This window comes from Mustela putorius, unplaced genomic scaffold, assembly GCF_011764305.1.
Source record: "Mustela putorius furo isolate JIRA1106 unplaced genomic scaffold, ASM1176430v1.1 tig00000151_pilon_pilon_pilon, whole genome shotgun sequence".
Taxonomy (NCBI): domain Eukaryota; kingdom Metazoa; phylum Chordata; class Mammalia; order Carnivora; family Mustelidae; genus Mustela; species Mustela putorius.
Window position 1 is genome coordinate 13,843,752 of NW_025421296.1, and position 17,321 is coordinate 13,861,072.

Below are 17,321 nucleotides of genomic sequence, written 5' to 3' on the forward strand. Positions count from 1 at the left end.
TCTCCAATTAGAGTCTTATAATATGGCTATTTATTATGTACAGATATTTTTGTCAAGAAGAGTTAAATCAAGAGAATAGCTCTACAATGCTCATTTATAGAGTATCTTATGTACATAAGGTGTAATAGGAAAGGAAGGAGGAGGATTGTACATTTGATACGCTGTTTTCTAGAGTCCTTCATTCCTATAGTTGACATTTTTGCATTTATTTTGTTATTATATGATATATAATATATGCTATTATAACTAACATGTAATATAATATAACATAATTATAATTGTTTCATTACACCATATATTATAGTATATTACGTATATATTATTGTTACTTAATAGCATAAAGCATAACTGCCCCATGAAAAATCATGTATGAGTTAACAGATTTTGCATTTTCATAGTGGTACCACATTTATTCGCCTCATACAAAGAAATTTTCATTTTATAAGCCTACATTGAAACAAAAAGAACAGTCATATATAGTGATACAGATTGAATTTTCTGTTCTGCTTTTTTCTCTTAATAGTATATAGCAGATGTTTTTCTATGTTCCTATATATTTTTCATTGTGTAATTTTTAATATCTATATCATATTCCATTTGAAAGAATACATAATTTAGTCAAACTTCTTCCCTGATTGTTTTTTAACATCTTGCTGGAGAGTTTAAAAAGTGATAGAACTTTGACCAGTGTTGGAGAGGATCAGAAAAGAAGAGAAGCATTTACCTTCCCACCGAAAAAGAATGTATTTATTTGAGATATCAAGGGGGGAATTGGTTTGAAGTATACTCCGAATCTTGTAAATTCATGGGTGTTAAAACAAATAGTAAAAACTTAATCATAGAGCTTCTTGTAAAGTACCTGCCCAATTCATGAGGATCAAATTAAGCTTCCCTGAGAACTTCCTAGACTACAACACATACTACTCTCCCTGTCCAAACACACACTGAAATAGACAAGCCTTGAAATTCAAAGTTTAGATCAATGAACCAAAAATATGGAGAATAAAAGAGAAAAACAAAGTCAATGATCAATATTAGCTAACCACAATATAATGTTGTTTTCCAATTTGCCTGCAATGCTATATTGCAAAGCTGGTTTTTTAATAAATGCTTTTTGTTGTTAAAAATTGGTAAGTGGTTTCCATTTTAAATGACACTATTCATTGCCATTTGTCATGGAGTCCTGTTTTAAGTTGGTCTATATTTCTTTCCTCCTCCATTCCCCTATGGTTCAATAGCCCCACTTATAATTTACTCCACTTCATGACCTTCCTGACTTAATAGTAATACTTACTTTAAAATGTAAAGAAAGGCATCTTCTAATGCTTATGCATTTGATTTTCAGAACTCATATAAAAAAGAAATGTGATCAAACTGCTTTTAGCATGCACGTTTCCATAGCAATTCAACACTGTTGACTCCTACTGCCTTCTTGAAAAATTTTCTTCTCTTGGATTGTGTACTGCCCTGCTGTGTTAGCTCTCCTCTTGCCTCATTGGCTGCATGTCTTTGGCCATATTTCCTGGTTCCTCTTTTCCTGAGCCTCAGTGTCAGATTCCCTCACATCCCAGTTGTCATTCTTCCCCACCTATACTCACTCCTTATGTGACATTATCTGGTCTCATGGTTTCCAGTGCTACCTCTACCCTGATGGTTTTTACATCTCCAGTGTTTCCCTCTTGGATTTTAGAATCTCATGTCAGCCTCTTCAGCACCCTTACCTCAATGTCCAAGAGGTTCTTCAAATTTCACATATATCAAATCAAGTCTTGATTTGATTCTCTCTAGCCCCAAATTTGCTCCTAGCCTATCTAAACACATCTTAGTAAATAAGAGCCCTCCCTATTCGACCAATTTCTCAAGCCAAAATCTAAGGAGTCATCCATGACCTTCTTGCCTTCTCAATACATATACAAATTATAAGCCAATCTTAATGATTCCTACTCTCAAAATATAATGTAAATCCAACCATCCTTCACTTTTTCAGCTAAGCCACCATCACTTACACTTTTGTTATTACCATAGCTTTGTAATTGATTGCCTCGCCTTGACCTTTGTCTTTCTAGAGCTGGGTTTCTCAACAGCAGGACATCTGACATTTTGAGCCAGATAATACCTTGTCGTGGGGAGTTGTCTTATAAGCTGTAGGATGTTTATCAGCATCCCTGGACTCTATTCACTAGATGCTGGTAGCACTCCCCCACCTCTGCATTTGTGAGAACCAAAAATGTCCCAGACAAGGTCTGGTATAGCTTAATATCTCTTTGGGACAAAATCACACCCTCTCTCTCTCTCTGTCCCTCTAACACACACACACACACACACATCCATAGAGAATCACTGGTCCTGAATCTGCATTTTATAGCAGTTAGTGTGACCTTTTCAAAATATAAATCATATGAGGTGTTTCCCTACTCAAAAGCTTCTGAAGTCTTCCTTTTATAATGGGAATAAAATGTATATTCCTCTTTATGGCCAATAAGACCATCTACGGTCTGGCCTCTGTCCCTTCACACCTTCATCTTTAATCACCTGCTTCACCTGTTTCACTCCACTACATTGTAGGTTTCTTGATATTCCTCAGATGTCCAAGATTAGCTGCTCACTTGGTACTTGGGCTTGGTTTCTACTCTCCCTATGATGCTTTTCCCAAGTTCTTCTATGGATTTTATTCAAGTTTGGCTCCAAAATCTTCTCCCAAGAGAGGCCTTCTCTGGACCTATATTAAACTTCTTTACATCTCTCTCTCCTTAGCCTACTCTTTCTTTTCACCTGACATTATACTATATTGTTTGTTTTATGTTTATTGTCTGGCAATCATATTAGAATGTAAGCCCCAAGAGGGCAGGAACTTGTCTTATACATCTAGCCAGAAGAATGCTTGGGATAGTTCTTCAATAGATATTTTTTTGATAAATAAAGATGTGTGATTTTGCAGGATTTCTTGGTACCATTTTATTCAATACATTTATAACATAGAAGAAAATAGATATGTAGAAATAATTATCAACTATTCATTTCTCTGCTGTCTAATTTTTAACTTCAGGGTTTCAAAAAATTCAGCCATATGTTTTATGAATAAGGATGAGGGATAGTGAATTCTAATTGTCTAATTATAGACAGTTCTTTATGTTTTTATCTCATGATTTTTTCTCTATAATATTTCAACTAGAATAATTTCATTTATCTCCTCCAGCTTTTTATGAATATGTAATTCTTATACATGGTGATAATTTTTCAAGAGTGAAAGCATTAACATACAGCAACTAACAAAAGCCAATCCAAATCCGACCTTGAGGATGCTTTCCAAAAGGACCTTAGAATTATTCTGGGAATTTTATGAAATTCCATGTCCTCACAGAGAAAATAAGAAAGAGCACATTTCTATGCCTAACAATGAGAGTATCAATTAAAATAATCCATAACAAGTTTTAACTTGGTGGGCCCACAAAAAATTGTCAAAGTAAGGAATATTTTTAGTAAAAAATAATTTTAGATGGGGCACCTGGGTGGCTCAGTGGGTTAAATAAAGCCTTTGCCTTCAGCTCAGGTCATGATCCCAGAGTCCTGGGATTGAGCCCCACATCAGGCTCTCTGCTCAGGAGGGAGCCTCCTTCCTCTTCTCTCTCTTTGCCTGCCTCTCTGCCTACTTGTGATCTCTGTCTGTCAAATAAATTTAAAAAATCTTAAAAAATAATAATAATTTTAGAAACTTTATTTTATGATTTTATTATGCCTTTTAAATACATATATATTTATATATTATAAATATATATTATAAATAAAAAATATATATATATTTTTTTTTTTTAGCTGGCTACACCAAGATCTATAGATCTTGGTGTAGCCAGCTAAATTTTAATAAATGAACTTTATAGTTATAAACAGATTATCTTCTCAGGGCACACTGGTTGTATATTTTGCTTCAGAGTTATACTCAGGAAATATACAAAAATAACTAAAAGTTATAATCTCTTACTTATGCACTTAAAATATTCTATAAAATAACATTTGTCCCTTTTTAACATGGAGCCTTAAGAAACAAGACTTCTTTCCAGGAGGAAAAGTGACACATTTTCAATGAATCATGTAATTATACACATAGTCCTGAAGTAGAAATGGCTGTTTCAACTGGAAGTCATGATAGATGAATCATATACCTTCTTGACTGCTTATAATGTGGATGAATAGATAGCAAATTTTAAAGGGTTAAGTAAGTTAGAATCCCTTAGAATGGTTAGAAGTAAAGATAAAGAAATATGGAGTTTTATAATATAGCATTAAGCTCCAAGAGCCCTAGATGTCATTAACAAAATCATCAGAAAACACTTTGTTTAAACTGTGAAGAGAAGGGCCATCTGTACCCCAATGTTTATAGCAGCAATGGCCACGGTCACCAAACTGTGGAAAGAACCAAGATGCCCTTCAACGGATGATGGATAAGGAAGATGTGGTCCATATACACTATAGAGTAATATGCCTCCATCAGAAAGGATGAATACCCAACTTCTGTAGCAACATGGATGGGACTGGAAGAGATTCTGCTGAGTGAAATAAGTCAAGCAGAGAGAGTCAATTATCATATGGTTTCACTTATTTGTGGAGCATGGCAAATAGCATGGAGGACGTGGGGAGATAGGAGAAGGGAGTTGGGGGAAATTGGAAGAGGAGGTGAACCATGAGAGACTATGGACTCTGAAAAACAATCTGAGGGTTTTGGAGGGGTTGGGGGTGGGAGGTCGGGGTACCAGGTGGTGGGTATTATAGAGGGCACGGATTGCATGGAGCACTGGGTGTGGTGCAAAAATAATGAATACTGTTATGCTGAAAATAAAAAATAAATTAAAAACAAAACAAAACAAACAAACAAACAAACAAACAAACAAAAACTGTGGAGAATATACATATAGTCTTTTCCCAAACTCTTACATTTTATTTGTTTTTAAGATATCAGAGTTTTTCTAAAAAAAAAAAAAAAAAAAGATAGAAAACAGGGGGCGCCTGGGTGGCTCAGTGGGTTAAAGCCTCTGCCTTCAGTTCAGGTCACGATCCCACAGTCGGGCTCTCTGCTCAGCAGGGAGCCTGCTTCCTCCTCTCTTTCTGCCTGCCTCTCTGCTCTTGTGATCTCTGTCTGTCAAATAAATAAATAAAACCTAAAAAAAAATATTTAAAAAAATAGAAAACATAATTTCCCATAAATTCAACATTATAACAAAATGTGTTCATATTTTCATAAAATGATTTTTGTCATTGCATTTGTAGCACATGTTACTTACTATCCAGACTTTATCACCTGTTTTGGTAATATAATATTAAAAGGACTCAATACTCATGGCTCCAACTGCTTCTCTGCATTGGCGATGCACTGAGCTCGCTCTTCAGCCCAGATCTCTTTCACCAAGACCATGCATTTACATCCAAGTGCCCCTCATATCCACCTCCTTTGGCATACCCATAGGCATCTTCAACTCAGCTTTCTACAGCCTTACTGATCCCCTTCCCCATCCCTAAAACCTGATCATCAAATTCTCTATGATGGCACCAACATGCATATCCAGTCACACTAGTCAGAAACCTCTTTTCTTATCCAAATATCAAATCAGAACTCCTGCTGATCCTAATTCCTAAATACCTCTTGAATCCCATCCCTTTTAATTCCCTACTAATCTAGCCCCAGTTCAGGCCTTTACCATATCTCACCTAGAGAATTACAATAGCTTCCTCAATTCCTTTGTTCCTACTTCACCAGTCCTCTGGCCCTAATCACTATTCTATATGTTGCTTGGATAACAGCTCTCAAATCCAAATGTGAAAATCTTTCAGTTGAATTGATTGCTATGAGAGAGAATTCAAACACCTTAACCCATCATCCATACTTCACTCTCTACAGCTTTACAGATTCCTCCTCTGTGTCCGCATGGCATTTGAACAACTTCTTCATAGCCTTCTGCACCCTAGACTCTGATGTTTAATTACTCATTTCTGACTAGACTGGGTGCTGACTGAAAGAGGTGAGTGCAGCTACCTTCCTCTGTATTTTCAATGCCAAGCACATGATAGGTGCTCAATAAATTATTAATGAATGAAACAATAAACTCAAATTACTATACTAAAGGATGCTACTGAGTTAATTATGAACTTTCTCAGGTAATTCTTGTTGTTTAAAGTATTTTTTTAAAGGTATTTCAACCCAAGGAAAGTTTTCAAATTTTCAGTTATTGAACTGGGTAGTTGAAGAATATTTGATAAAAGAATGCCTCTTCTGGCTCTCAAATCAAGCCACTACATGCTGTTTTTATTGTATATATTTAGAAGTTGTCCTAGCTGTGCATTATTATTTATAATTTTTCCATCATTATCCTTGGCCAGCCTAGTAATTTGTGAGGTTGTCTGTACGATTGACCATTTTTACAGCTTAACTCTGTCATCTTGGCTTGCAGGAAATTTATGTATGGTCCAAGTTCCTACAACTTAAAGGTCACAGAACTTTAATAAAGACTAAAGGCTGTTATCATTCATCTGCTTTCTTTTATGGTTCTATGTGAGAAACACAGAGGTAATATTGATAATTCATGAGGTTCTTATTTAGGTACTTAGAATATAATACTGGGATATACAACTGGAAAGATAGAATATGGCATAATAACCATTGTTATATGTAGTTTACTACTCAGAGTTTACCATGTCTAAAAATAAGGGATTTTCCTCCTCCCTCTTTGTTGTGCTTAGAAAGAGTTATGGTGCTGTGCTCCCTAAGTAGGCTCTCCTCAGAAACACTGACAGTGTTTTAAAATACTGTGTAGCTTCTGAAGAATCAAAGATGGTGCTAGGCACACAAGACCTTGACTGACCCCTAAAGACACGTGAGCACCACAGCACATTGTCATAAGATAACATTACTCAAAATATGTAAGAGCACTCTGAAAAACCAAAACAATTTCAATGATATTATTAAGAAAACATGTGACTGGAGTACTGCCAGCATTTCCCACCCACACTGTAGGTGTCCTGAATCAAAGTTTCATATAAAATATGTTTTTCTAATGTTTGCGCTGTTTAAAGAATAGCTCATGTGAAGAAAATGGTTACATTTTTGACTACTGAAACTGAGATGCATACTTTTATTTCACTTCCTGTTGTAGCCAGAAGGAAAGTAGCCAAGCTTGGAGGCAGATGAGCAGAAAAATCACTTGTAACATTTATTGAATGTTTGTGAAGGTGTTGTTTTAAGTGGTGTACCTATCTCAACTTGTCTAATTCTCAGGTTGGTGCTGTTATTGCCACCCCCATCCTCCAGATAAGAAAACTAAGGTATGGAGAATGTGAGTCACTTGTTGAAGGTCACAAAGTGGTAAGCAGATCACATTGAGTTCAGACTCAGACCATTTGATGCCAGAGCCCTTGATCCTGATCACTCTTCCAAACTTCATTTCCCCTTAAATTATTGCCATAAAAGACCAGGACACAAAATATGATAACCAAAAGATCCTAATAAATAACTCAAAGGGAAACTTTTGGAATTAATGAAAGTATTGATTATGTAACAAAGCATAGGAATTAGATTCAATAGAACTGGCCAGTTTGCCTAGTACTTTTACAAACTGCAAACACTTTTGCCTACCAACTAAGAAATTACTTAAAATTTCAGTTCTTTATAGTGCCATGATAATTCTTGGTAGTATGTCAGTAACACAGTAACCATCTTGAATACAGATTGCTTCAAGCCATTTTGTGATAAACCAAAAAATGACACAAAAACTATGGTGCTATTCAATTCATTATGCTTTCTCAATTTTCACTTTTCAGGAAAAAATTACTGCTGATTTACAGGTATAAGTCAGCTTTTCTAAAAACTTGTTAATTCTCAATTCTGTGATGAAATTTAATTTTCTGAAGATTTTTCTTTTTTTTAGTATTTATTTGTCTATTTATTTATTTATTATATTATGTTATGTTTATTTATTATATTATGTAGTCACCATACAGTACATAATTTTGACACAGTGTTTCACAGCTCATTGTTTGCATATAACACCCAGTGCTCCATGCAATCCATGCCCTCCTTAATACCCATGACCAGGCTAACCCATCACCCCATGCCTTTCCCCTCTAAAACCCTCTGTTTTTGTTTTTGTTTTTGTTTCCTGGAGTCCATAGTGTCTTCTTTGATTTCTTTCATAGTTTCTAGAGTGTAGATCCTCCACATCTTTGGTTAGCTTTATTCCAAGATATCTTATGGCTTTTGGTGCTATTGTAAATGGAATCAATTCCCTAATTTCCCTTTCTATAGTTTCATTGTTAGTGTATAGGAAAGAAAATGATTTCTGTGCATTAATTTTGTATCCTGCCACATTACTGATTTGCTGTAGGAGTTCTAGTAATTTAGGGGTGGAGTCTTTTGGGTTTTCCACTTAAAGTATCATGTCATCTGCAAAGAGAGAATTTGACTTCTTTGCCAATCTGAATACCTTTTATTTCTTTTTGTTGTCTGATTGCTGTCTAGGACTATGTTGAACAATAGTGGCAGGAGTGGACACCATTGTTGTGTTCCTGATCTAAAGGGAAAGGCTCTCAACTTTTTCCCATTTGCTTTTCATAGATGTTTTTTATGAAGTTGAGGAAGAATGTTCCCTCTATCCTATACTCTGAAGAGTTTTAATCAGGAATGGAAGCTATATTTTGTCAAATACTTCTGCATCAATTGAGAGGGCCATATGGTTCTTCTCTCTCCTCTTATTAATGTGTTCTATCACATTTATTGATTTGCAAATGCTGAACCATGCTGGTCATGTTGGATAATCCTTTTAATGTACTGTTGGATCCTATTGGCTAGGATCTTGTTGAGAATCTTAGCATCCATATTCATCAGGGATATTGGTCTGAAATTCTTTTTGATGGGATTTTTGCCTGGTTTCAGGATCAAAGTAATTATAGCCTCATAGTATGGAAGTATTCATTCTGTTTCTATTTTTTGAAACAGCTTCAGGATAATAGGTATTATTTCTTCTTTGAATGTTTGGTAGAATTCCCCAGAGAATCCAGCAGGTCCTGGACTCGTCTTTTTTGGAAGTTTTAGATCACTACTTCAATCTCATTACTGGTTGTTGGTCTATTCAGATTGTCAATGTCTTCCTGTTTCAGTCTTGGTGATTTCCAGGTTTCAAGAAAGGCATCTATTTCTTCCAGTTTGCTTAATTAATTGGCATATAGTTGTTGATAATTTCTGATAACTCTTTGTATTTCCTTGGTGTTAGTCATGATCTCTCCCCTTTCATTCATAATTTAATAATGTGAGTCCTTTCTCTTTTCATTTGGATAAGTCTGGCCAGTGGGTTATCAGTCTTATTAATTCTTTAAAAGAACCAGCTTCTGATTTTGTTGATCTGTCCTACTGTATTTCTGGTTTCTAATTCATTGATCTCTGCTCTAATCTTATTATTTATCTTCTTTTGTGGGGCTTAGGTTTTATTTGTTGTTTTTTCTCCAGTTCTTTAAGATGTAAAGTTAGTTGGTAAATTCGTGATTTTTCTATTTTTTTGAATGAAGAGTGGATTGCTATGCATTTTCCCCTTACATCTGCCTTTGCAGTATCCCACAGGTTTTGGACTGATGTGTTTTCATTCTCATTGGTCCATGAATTTATTAAGTTCTTCTTTGTTTTCCTGGTTGACCCAAACATTCTTAAACAGGGTGGTCTTTAACTTCCAAGTGTTTGGATTTCTTCCAAATTTTTTCTTATGATTGAGTTTCAGTGTCAAAGCATTGTGGTCAGAGAATATTCAGGAAAGAATGTCCATCTTTTGAAATCAATTAATACCTGATTTGTGACTGTCTGAGGTCTATACTGGAGAAAGTTCCATGTGAAGTCAGGAAGAATGAGTATTTTGTTGTTTTAGGAATGTTCTGTATATATCTATGGGGTCCATCTGGCCCAGTATATCATTCAAGGCTCTTGTCTCTGTTGATTTTCTGCTTAGTTGATCTGTCTATTGCTGAGAGTGGAGTGTTGAGGTCTCTTACTATTAATGTATTATTATCTATATGTCTCTTTATTTTGTTTAACAGTTGGCTTATGTAGTTGACTGCTTACATGTTATGGGAATAGATATTGATAATTGTTAGATCCTCTTGTTAGACCTTTTTTCTTTTTTTTAATATTTTATTTTTTATAAACATATATTTTTTGTACCCAGGAGTACAGGTCTGTGAATCACCAGGTTTACCCACTTCACAGCACTCACCAAAGCACATACCCTCCCCAATGCCCATAATCCCACCCCCTTAACCCAAACCCCCTCCCCCCAGCAACCCTCAGTTTGTTTTGTGAGATTAAGAGTCACTTATGGTTTGTCTCCCTCCCAATTCCATCCTGTTTTCATTGATTCTTCTTCTACCCACTTAAGCCCCCATGTTGCATCACCACTTCCTCATATCAGGGAGATCATATGATAGTTGTCTTTCTCTGCTTGACTTATTTCCCTAAGCATGATACGCTCTCGTTCCATCCATGTTGTCACAAATGGCAAGATTTCATTTCTTTGATGGCTGCATAGTATTCCATTGTGTATATATACCACATCTTCTTGATCTATTCATCTGTTGATGGACATCTAGGTTCTTTCCATAGTTTGGCTATTGTGGACATTGCTGCTATAAACATTCGAGTACACGTGCCCCTTTGGATCACTACGTTTGTATCTTTAGGGTAAATGCCCAATAGTGCAATTGCTGGGTCATAGGGCAGTTCTATTTTCAACATTTTGAGGAACCTCCATGCTGTTTTCCAGAGTGGCTGCACCAGCTTGCATTCCCACCAACAGTGTAGGAGGGTTGCCCTTTCTCCGCATCCTCGCCAGCATCTGTCATTTCCTGACTTGTTGATTTTAGCCATTCTGACTGGTGTGAGGTGATATTTCATTGTGGTTTTGATTTGTATTTCCCTGATGCCGAGTGATATGGAGCACTTTTTCATGTGTCTGTTGGCCATCTGGATGTCTTCTTTGCAGAAATGTCTGTTCATGTCCTCTTCCCATTTCTTGATTGGATTATTTGTTCTTTGGGTGTTGAGTTTGCTGAGTTCTTTATAGATTCTGGACACTAGTCCTTTATCTGATATGTCATTTGCAAATATCTTTCCCATTCTGTCAGTTGTCTTTTGATTTTGTTAACTATTTCCTTTGCTGTGCAAAAGCTTTTGATCTTGATGAAATCCCAATAGTTCATTTTTGCTCTTGCTTCCCTTGCCTTTGACATTGTTCCTAGGAAGATGTTGCTGCGGCTGAGGTCGAAGAGGTTGCTGCCTGTGTTCTCCTCAAGGATTTGGATGGATTCCTTTCTCACATTGAGGTCCTTCATCCATTTTGAGTCTATTTTTGTGTGTGGTGTAAGGAAGTGGTCCAATTTCATTTTTCTGCATGTGGCTGTCCAATTTTCCCAGCACCATTTATTGAAGAGGCTGTCTTTTTTCCATTGGATATTCTTTCCTGCTTTGTCAAAGATTAGTTGACTGTAGAGTTGAGAGTCTATTTCTGGGCTCTCTATTCTGTTCCATTGATCTATGTGTCTGTTTTTGTGCCAGTACCATGCTGTCTTGATGATGACAGCTTTGTAATAGAGCTTGAAGTCTGGAATTGTAATGCCACCAACATTGGCTTTCTTTTTCAATATCCCTTTGGCTATTCGAGGTCTTTTCTGGTTCCATATAAATTTTAGAATTATTAGTTCCATTTCTTTGAAAAAGATGGATGGTACTTTGATAGGAATTGCATTAAATGTGTAGATTGCTTTAGGTAGCATAGACATTGTCACAATATTTATTCTTCCAATCCAGGAGCATGGAACATTTTTCCATTTCTTTGTGTCTTCCTCAATTTCTTTCATGAGTACTTTATAGGTTTCTGAGTATAGATTCTGTGCCTCTTTGGTTAGGTTTATTCCTAGGTATCTTGTGGTTTGGGGTGCAATTGTAAATGAGATTGACTCCTTAATTTCTCTTTCTTCTGTCTTGCTGTTGGTGTAGAGAAATGCAACTGATTTCTGTGCATTGATTTTATATCCTGACACTTTACTTAATTCCTGTATAAGTTCTAGCAGTTTTGGAGTGGAGTCTTTTGGGTTTTCCACATATAGTATCATATCATCTGCGAAGAGTGATAATTTGACTTCTTCTTTGCCGATTTGGATGCCTTTAATTTCCTTTTGTTGTCTGATTGCTGAGGCTAGGACCTCTAGTACTATGTTGAATAGCAGTGGTGATAATGGACAACCCTACTGTGTTCCTGACCTTAGCAGAAAAGCTTTGAATTTTTCTCCATTGAGAATATTTGTGGTGGGTTTTTCATAGATGGCTTTGATGATATTGAGGTATATTGAGGTATGTGCCCTCTATCCCTACACTTTGAAGAGTTTTTTTTTTTTTTAAAGATTTCATTTATTTATTTGACAGAGAAAAATTACAAGTAGATGGAGAGGCAGGCAGAGAGAGAGAGAGAGAGAGGGAAGCAGGCTCCCTGCTGAGCTGAGAGCCCAATGCGGGACATGATCCCAGGACCCTGAGATCATGAACAAAGCCGAAGGCAGCGGCTTAACCCACTGAGCCCCCAGGCGCCCCCACTTTGAAGAGTTTTGATCAGGAAGGGATGCTGTACTTTGTCAAATGCTTTCTCAGCATCTATTGAGAGTATCATATGGTTCTTGTTCTCTCTTTTATTGATGTGTTGTATCACATTGACTGATTTGCGGATGTTGAACCAACCTTGCAGCCCTGGAATAAATCCCACTTGGTCGTGGTTAATAATCCTTTTAATGTACTGTTGAATCCTATTGGCTAGTACTTTTTTGAGTATTTTCGCATCTGTGTTCATCAAGGATATTGGTCTATAGCTCTCTTTTTTGATGGGATCCTTCTCTGGTTTTGGGATCAAGGTGATGCTGGCCTCATAAAATGAGTTTGGAAGTTTTCCTTCCATTTCTATTTTTTGGAACAGTTTCAGGAGAATAGGAATTAGTTCTCCTTCAATGTTTGGTAGAATTCCCCTGGGAAGCCGTCTGGCCCTGGGCTTTTGTTTGTTTGGAGATTTTTAATGACTGTTTCAATCTCCTTACTGGTTATGGGTCTGTTCAGGCTTTCTATTTCTTCCTGGTTCAGTTGTGGTAGTTTATATGTTTCTAGGAATGCATCCATTTCTTCCAGATTGTCAAATTTGTTGGCATAGAGTTGCTCATAGTATGTTCCTATAATAGTTTGTATTTCTTTGGTGTTAGTTGTGATCTCTCCTCTTTCATTCATGATTTTATTTATTTGGGTCCTATCTCTTTTCTTTTTGATAAGTCAGGCCAGGGGTTTATCAATTTTTTTAATTCTTTCAAAGAACCAGCTCCTAGTTTCGTTGATTTATTCTATTGTTTTTTTTTTTTTGGTTTCTATTTCATTGATTTCTGCTCTGATCTTTATGATTTCTCTTCTCCTGCTGGGCTTAGGGTTTCTTTCTTGTTCTTTCTCCAGCTCCTTTAGGTGTAGGGTTAGGTTGTGTACCTGAGACCTTTCTTGTTTCTTGAGAAAGGCTTGTACCGCTATATATTTTCCTCTCAGGACTGCCTTTGTTGTGTCGCACAGATTTTGAACCGTTGTATTTTCATTATCATTTGTTTCCAGGATTTTTTTCAATTCTTCTTTAATTTCCCGGTTGACCCATTCATTCTTTAAAGGATGCTGTTTAGTCTCCATGTATTTGGGTTCTTTCCAAACTTCCTTTTGTGGTTGAGTTCTAGCTTTAGAGCATTGTGGTCTGAAAATATGCAGGGAATCATCCCAATCTTTTGTAACCGGTTGAGTCCTGATTTAGGACCGAGGATGTGATCTATTCTGGAGAATGTTCCAGGTGCACTAGAGAAGAATGTGTATTCTGTTGCTTTGGGATGAAAAGTTCTGAATATATCTGTGATGTCCATCTGGTCCAGTGTGTCGTTTAAGGCCTTTATTTCCTTGCTGATCTTTTGCTTGGATGATCCGTCCATTTAAGTGAGGGGAGTGTTAAAGTCCCCTACTATTATTGTATTGTTGTTGATGTGTTTCTTTGATTTTGTTATCAATTGGTTTATATAGTTGTCTGCTCCCACGTTGGGGGCATAGATATTTAAAATTGTTAAATCTTCTTGTTGGACAGACCCTTTGAGTATGATATAGTGTCCTTCCTCATCTCTTATTATAGTCTTTGGCTTAACATCTAATTGATCTGATATAAGGATTGCCACTCCTGCTTTCTTCTGATGTCCATTAGCATGGTAAATTCTTTTCCACCCCCTCACTTTAAATCTGGAGGTGTCTTCGGGCTTAAAATGAGTTTCTTGGAGGCAACATATACATGGGTTTTGTTTTTTTATCCATTCTGATACCCTGTGTCTTTTGACAGGGGCATTTAGCCCATTAACATTCAGGGTAACTATTGAGAGATATGAATTTAGGGCCATTGTATTGCCTGTAAGGTGACTGTTACTGTATATGGTCTCTGTTCCTTTGTGATCTACCACTTGTAGGCTCCCTCTTTGCTTAGAGGACCCCTTTCAAGATTTCCTGTAGAGCTGGTTTGGTGTTTGCAAATTCTTTCAGTTTTTGTTTGTCCTGGAAGCTTTTAATCTCTCCTTCTATTTTCAATGATAGCCTAGCTGGATATAGTATTCTGGGCTGCATGTTTTTCTCGTTTAGTGCTCTGAAAATATCATGCCAGCTCTTTCTAGCCTGCTGGGTCTCTGTGGACAAGTCAGCTGCCAATCTAATATTTTTACCATTGTATGTTACAGACTTCTTTTCCCGGGCTGCTTTCAGGATTTTCTCTTTGTCACTGAGACTTGTAAATTTTACTATTAGGTGACGGGGTGTGGGCCTATTCTTATTGATTTTGAGGGGCATTCTCTGAACCTCCTGAATTTTGATGCTCGTTGCCTTTGCCATATTGGGGAAATTCTCCCCAATAATTCTCTCTAGTATACCTTCTGCTCCCCTCTCTCTTTCTTCTTCTTCTGGAATCCCAATTATTCTAATGTTGTTTCGTCTTATGGTGTCACTTATCTCTCGAATTCTCCCCTCGTGGTCCAGTAGCTGTTTGTCCCTCTTTTGCTCAGCTTCTTTATTCTCTGTCATTTGGTCTTCTATATCACTAATTCTTTCTTCTGCCTCATTTATCCTAGCAGTGAGAGCCTCCATTTTTGATTGCACCTCATTAATAGCTTTTTTGTTTTCAACTTGGTTAGATTTTAGTTCTTTTTTTTCTCCAGAAAGGGCTTTTATATCTCCCGAGACGGTTTCTCTAATATCTTCCATGCCTTTTTCGAGCCCGGCTAGAACCTTGAGAATTGTCATTCTGAACTCTAGATCTGACATATTACCAATGTCTGTATTGATTACGTCCCTAATCTTTGGAACTGCTTCTTGTTCTTTTTTTTGTGGTGAATTTTTCCGTCTTGTCATTTTATCCAGATAAGAGTATATGAAGGAGCAAATAAAATACTAAAAGGGTGGCAACAACCCCAGGAAAATATGCTTTAACCAAATCAGAAGAGATCTCAAATCGTGAGGGGGCAGAAAGGGAATAAAAAGAGGTTCAAAAACGGAGAAAGAAAAAAAGAAGAAAAAAAAAAAGAAAAGAATTTAAAAAAAAAGAAAAGAATAAAAAAAGAAAATAAATAAAGAAAAATATAGAAAAGAAAAAATATATATATTAGTTAAACTAGTTAAAAAACTTTAAAAAAGAAAAGGGTAAAAGTTAAAAAAAATTTTACCAGAAGGCGAAAAAAAAAACAAAAAATGAAAAAGAAAAAAAAAATTAAATTAACTGCAAGACTAAAAAAAAGTCACAGGGAGAAAGCCATGAGTTCCGTGCTTTGCTTTCTCCTCCTCTGGAATTCTGCTGCTCTCCTTGGTTTTGAAACCGCACTCCTTGGTAGGTGAACTTGGTCTAGGCTGGATTTCTTGTTGATCTTCTGGGGGAGGGGCCTGGTGTAGTGATTCTCAAGTGTCTTTGCCCCAGGCGGAATTGCACGCCCTTACCAGGGGCCGGGGTGAGTAATCCGCTCGGGTGTGCTTTCAGGAGCTTTTGTTCCCTGAGCACTTTCTGTAGAGTTCAGGAGGACGGGAATACAAATGGCGACCTCCTGGTCTCCGGCCTGGAGGAGCCGAGAGCCCAGGGCCCCACTCCTCGGTGTGCCCTCAGAGAACAGCGCCCAGTAACTCCCGTATGCCTGACCTCTGGCCGCGCTCTGAGCTCACCGAGACTGCCACCAGTTCAAGGTAACACCGAGCTGTGAGCTTACTGTCGGCTCTGTCTCTGTAGCCGGCTTTCCCGTTCCAGTACCCGCAAGCTCTGCGACACTCAGACACCCCCGATCCTTCTGTGACCCTGCGGGACCTGAGGCCATGCTGACCTCAGTTTCGCCCCTGTTTAGCCTCTGGAGCGATGTCCCTCAGCGGAACAGACTTTTAAAAGTCCCGATTTTGTGCGACGTTGCTCCGCCACTTGCCGGGAGCTGGCCCCTCCCCCCGAGGTCTATCTTCCCGTAGCTTTGGATTCACTTCTCCACCAGTCCTACCTTTCAGAAAGTGGTTGTTTTTCTGTTTCCAGAATTGCTGTTCTTCTCTTTGATCTGCCGATGGATTTTCAGGTGTTTGCAATCTTTAGATAAGTTATCTAGCTGATCTCCGGCTAGCTGAAGTAGTCTCAGCCTGCTATTTCTCCGCCATCTTGACTCCGCCCCCTTGTTAGACCTTTTAAGAATGATGTAGTGTTCTTCTGTATCTCTGACTACAGTCTTTAGCTTAAAATCTAATTTATCTGATATGAGAATTGTTACCCCAGCTTTCTTTTGTGGTCTTCTGGCATAAAAGATAATTCTCCATCCCTTCACTTTCAGTTTGGGAGCGTTTTTAGGTTCAAATAAGTCTCTTGTAGATAGCATAGATGGGTACTAACTTTATGCAATCTGCAACTATTTCATGGGAGGATTTAGGCCATTTATGTTGATAATAATTATTGAAATTGAAATTGAAATTATGAAATCTGCTGTTTCATGGGAGGATTTAGGCTGTTCAAGTTGATAGCAATTATTGAAAGATTTTTTATTTTTTGTCATCATGTTTCCTATGAAGTACTTGTTTCTACAGATGTTTCTATAGATTGTCTTTGTAAATTTCTGTTCTGTATCACTCTTGGAGTCTTTCTCCTTTTATAGAACCACCTTAATATTTCTTGCAGAGCTGGGTTAGCGGTCACATACTGTCACATTCTGTTTCTGCCAGTCCTGGAAGTTCTTTATCTTTCCATCATTTC